The following is a 5,224-nucleotide window of genomic DNA, read 5'->3' on the forward strand; positions in this document are numbered from 1 at the left end:
TATTTTGCATTAGTCAATACCATTGTAGAGTAACGGAATAGCTTAGTGTAATTCCAATAAGTCGATATAATGATATTAATAAGCGACTGTATTTTGAAATTGTTGTGCAACAATAAAGGAAAAATAGCAGTTAACAATAAAGGAAGATAACTGTAGTAAATTAGGATGGGGTACATAGATAAAATAATATGTGAATTCTAACTATCAACAGAAAAAAATGAAAAAATAGCAGTAAGCCGCGCAACCAATGACGAGTTTAAACACTACAACTATGTACCAAACTATGAACAGTGCTATAAATTTTAGAACAAAATTATGTTATAGTGGTGCCTACAATAAAATTCTTCAAGAAAATGTTTGTAGATATTATCTGCCCTATCCGGACGTGACGGACCAAAATGAATTTTTTATGGAATTTGTCACATAAGAAATGTAATCTTTTGACTTAAAAAATGTGGCACTAGATAATACTGATAAGGATATATTAAGTTATCTGTGACTATAGTACTAATATTGCACAAAGGGGAAATTTCGGTAATAAATAAAAATTTGTCTGCCTTTGGAGGCAAGTAGTACCCTAGCGGTCTTTTCGTAAAAAAAGCCAGCTTCAGAAAAGTGATTTTTTCTGTATACCTACACTGATGCGAGTTGTTGAACGATTGATTTTGGCGAAATTTATAAATGTATGGGAAGTGTTTAGCATTAGCTGCATACCGCGATCATTTCGCATTGACCGATCTAAGATAAAAATACAGATAACATGCCATCTAATATTTATCTTCGTGTTGAACCTGACAAATACTGCTTTCGTTTGCAACTTCAACTAATAATATGAATTGGACCCAATCTACCACATCGTTCGAGCGTCGCCCTACGTACTACGATTCACAAAACGGTAATTTGTTCTGTTGGATATTCAGCGTTTGAATATCAGGTGTCTGGCTAAACTGCTATTTGTTTCCTCTACTATTCCCGTGTCCAGTTTAACACTTCGAAATTTAGCAAGCGGAAGATCTATTTACAATGCGAAAAAGATGCACTTCCCTGGTGCGCCGTGTGCGGGCCAGCCCCAATGATGTCATGCGCTGTGTAGCGAGCCGGCTCGACTGCTGGTATGTCAACCACTGCTGTAAACTTTCTGCTTCCATTATAGCTTTGAGGCAGTGACTGATACCTAGTAGTCATAATTAATGTATTTAAGACATAACATAGTTTTTAAGAATTAATTGTTACTAACAAAATAAGACTGTGTTACTTGAAATTAAATAAAATGAATTAAAATAAATGGACACATATTAACATGTTAAAATTTCCTTAATGCGATCGATAAGTTTATTCACTGGAAAGGAATGGGTACGTTCAACACATTTTTCACAAGTAGGAGTCAAGTACACTTCAGCAGGATTAAGGACACGTTCCCAGATTGCCGTGGCGGAAGATTGACGTTAATAACTCGTTTAATATCCGACCTGGTTTGTAATAGAATAAAACATAAAATTTTGTGACCTGAGTTTAGCATTGTAACTACTTGTAAGTTTACAAGCAGTTGTAAGCTAAAATTTCATATTTATGTTAATATATATAGTATATGACCAAATATCTCTCAGATCAAAAACTCTCTTAGAACCATATGTCATTAAAAGCGTTTTAGTGGTTTAATAGTGAAGGAAAGACATCCATCACTTCAGTGCTTGAATTTAGATGTTACAATATAAAAACTTATTCATAAAAACAATCACTTTAGCAGATAAATTTAAATAAACGTGCGAGTTATCTTACTCGTACTTATGAATTACAAAAAATTGCGCACAATTAACATGAAAATCCTTATTTTATTCAACCAGTTGCATAGTTCTCCTTTTCTTAATGTTGTTCCTGCTATTCAGATATAAATCGATTCAGCCTGTTTATCGATTATAGGCTAACTATATAACTAATTGCTGGATATTTTGTTAATACGATATACAAAATATAGTATGCTTTTTCATGAATTACAATTTTTGCCTTCATGCTAAAGTGCTGAGGACGCCATTTGCACGGGAACGGAATGTGGAAGCGTCTTTTCTTAGTTAGCAATTAAGTAAACATTATTAGAATTTTCCAATATATTGCTGGAAAAGAACTCAGGTCTGAGGTCTGCATCGTGCAGACACGTTTAATAAGTATATTCTTTATGATATTTTTTTTTTGGGGGCCTCTGGCTGTAGCGCCCGTAATTCATAATTTTTTGTAATAAAAAGCCTGTTCCGTCAACACAACGAATCATTAAACCACGAAAGCTGCAAAAAGCGATAACAAGGAGCGAAAAATAAAACAAAGCTAATGTAAATACAAGATTTATTAGAAAATGAAAACAAAATCCCTTAGTCTACCTAAATAAGGCACAACGTGTCGAAATTACCGCACAGCACAACTCAACGACATAAAGCGACTTACGGACGAAACACATTCAAATATAAAGTTAACCGTGGTATCAATTTTGAATCAAAATTCCATAAAAAAATAATCAAAACACCCATATAAATGTATAAAATTGATAAAATTTATTTGCATCTCTTTTACTGGCTTCAAATGCTAAAACAATTTATATGCTAATATCTTAAACAATACAGAAGATATTAAATACTAATGATCAATGGCTCTATCCAAGGAATAATTAGCGAAAAATAACAATTTTGCAAAATATACTGCGTTTGTGACGTAAATGAAGCAAATCATCCATACAGTTTAAGTGAAAATGAAATATTTGAATAATTGTTAATATTGTTTTAATAACAATAAATATTAAAAGTTAGTTCTATTGCGTGTTCGATTACAGTTAAAAGCCAGACTATAGTTTGGATAAGATTAAACAGTTATTTATGATTGATATGTCGAAAAAGAGGCATTATACAGATTAAAAAAGTATATTTATAGCAACAGACTATACATAATATACAACAATTTAACTATACATAAATACATCCTTAAACAGAGATCTCACCTTCGTTCCGATAATGTTGTTTGTGCGTATTTTTTGTTTTCTTTTCCACATTTTATTAAAAAAAGTTAGTAAATATTTGTATAATATAATAAATTTTACATCTAAAGCGTAATTACAAGTCCCTAACGTTAATCTTTAAGCAAAAATGCGAATGTCTTTAATGAAATAAATAACTAACCTCGATTTATATTCCCGTACTACCAACTAAATTTTGTAAACATAGGAATACTATCTTATTTTATATTTGTACCAAATCGTGTAGGTGGAGCTTTTTGGAAAATTTTGAGCGTCAATTATTCATTGAGAGAGCGAATTTTCATTATAATTAGAGGTGGAAATGTCAATTGCTTTTCAAACGATGAAAAGTGAACTCCATGCCTCGACATACATACATACCAAAATTTTTTCTAGAAAAATCTTGAATGTTTACGTTCAATTGCATACAAGAGAATAAGATCCTAGTCTCGTTAGCAACAGTTGAAATTATTTCTTTCACTGATTAATAAATTAAAGGAATATCATTGATTAAGAAAACAATGCAGCAAGTTGGATCTTATTTATCATGTTAATACAAACGTAAGTAATAAACAATAGTTCCAATTTCCGAACGCAATCATGTAGATTATCTATGACAAACCGCCACAAACATCGTCTATAGTCTATACAAAAGTTTTTAAATAACAGGCATAATTTAATAAAAAAAAACGTATCGTATCGTTCATTGGTCGTTAGATACGCGACAAAATGACGCCGTGTCGTCGCATTAGTAACTATAAATACTACTTGAAATATGAAATAACACGTTAGAAAAGACACAGAGTTTCGTAATCAGTCATGTTATGGGTATACTAAAATTTATAGAATAAAAATAATACAATAGAAGGGGACTGGCCCTCGTTATTGGCACGTTGGGTCAATAGTGGTCCATGTCGGCTGTCGGTGCCACTGAGTATACTGACGGCGGCCTGGAAATTAATCACAATATTTAAATATATTCAACACACACACACACACACACACACACACACACACACACACACACACACACACACACAAACGCACACACAAACGCACGCATGAACGCACGCACGCACGCACACACACACACACACAATTTTCACACTTGCAGGAACGTGTCCAGGCTAACGGTCTGATTTATTTATATTGTATAGTGGTTTTATATTGTATTTTTTGATTTTTATACAATACTAGTCAAACAAATGTCAACCATAGCTTAACCCTGATATTTCGAATATTTGTTGTTATAGCGACAACAAAAATACACCATTTGTGAATTTTTCATCTGTCTACCTGGCGACAGACAGACAAACATCGAAGTCTAAATAATAGGTTGGCCATTTTACCCTTTGGGTAAGTCCAACGATTTTCGATTAGATAAATAATGAAAAAATCCTTTGATATAAAAATATATAAATTTACCTTAAACCTCGCCTAGGTGCAGGTAACCTTGAAGGCCTCGGCAACGCGGAGACACGCGGTTCGTTCCCCGTCTGAGGCCGGGCCGGCTCCGGCTGGGAGACAGCTGAAATACACGGACGTTACGTTTTTAACGGATCTAAATCATGTTTTATGTGTATCAGAACACTTAATACGTATGAGATAGAAGGCACAGAAAATGGTGATTTCATATTCAATTTAAATTTCCAATGCCATGTGATTCTCTTTTCTATATGTTATTTTCTCTTTCTATTATATTACCAAGAATCGACTGAAACATTGTGCCATTTTGATATACGAGATTGAATGTATAAATATAAATTTATATTTATACCGTTAGTAGCATTTATTAACCTCTTTTCAATACATTTTATAACAATCATAATTAACATCAAATTCATGAAAAAATTTATCAAAGCCGTCATAAATTTATTTAAATCAATGAAAATAATCACCCGGTGCCGGCCGCTGTGAAGGTACAGATGTTGGTCTGCTGACGCGCAGTTGTGAACTGCCCGCCAATGAATGTGGACGCGTTGTGGGCGGCTGGAAATTTATTGAACAATTAATATATTAAACAGAATAAATATTAAAACTGATTTAAAACTCGGTTTTAATATTATTATACAATGAAATTTTATATGCAAACCGCTGCATATTTGCTTTACAATAACAAAAACAAATTGTTTGAATTAATCGTTGAACCAAAGCATATACTTAGTCTGGCCATAAATACTGTTACACTTAATTATAAAAAAATATTACATTTGAATTTCGAATCTG

The 5,224-nt window shown here is 32.7% G+C and overlaps 1 long non-coding RNA gene across 1 annotated transcript; it reads right to left on the reverse strand.

The window, feature by feature from the left end:
• Window positions 1-2,320: 2,320 nt before the first annotated feature.
• LOC119837477 lies at window positions 2,321-5,035 on the reverse strand. Its single transcript, XR_005288150.1, has 3 exons — window positions 4,897-5,035; window positions 4,424-4,526; window positions 2,321-3,948 (listed from the first exon to the last, which is right to left on the reverse strand). It is a non-coding gene; the product is annotated as an uncharacterized LOC119837477 (long non-coding RNA).
• Between the last annotated feature and the right edge of the window lie 189 nt (window positions 5,036-5,224).

The sequence above is a fragment of the Zerene cesonia genome, chromosome 27 (assembly GCF_012273895.1).
Source record: "Zerene cesonia ecotype Mississippi chromosome 27, Zerene_cesonia_1.1, whole genome shotgun sequence".
In the NCBI taxonomy this organism is placed as follows: Eukaryota; Metazoa; Arthropoda; class Insecta; order Lepidoptera; family Pieridae; genus Zerene; species Zerene cesonia.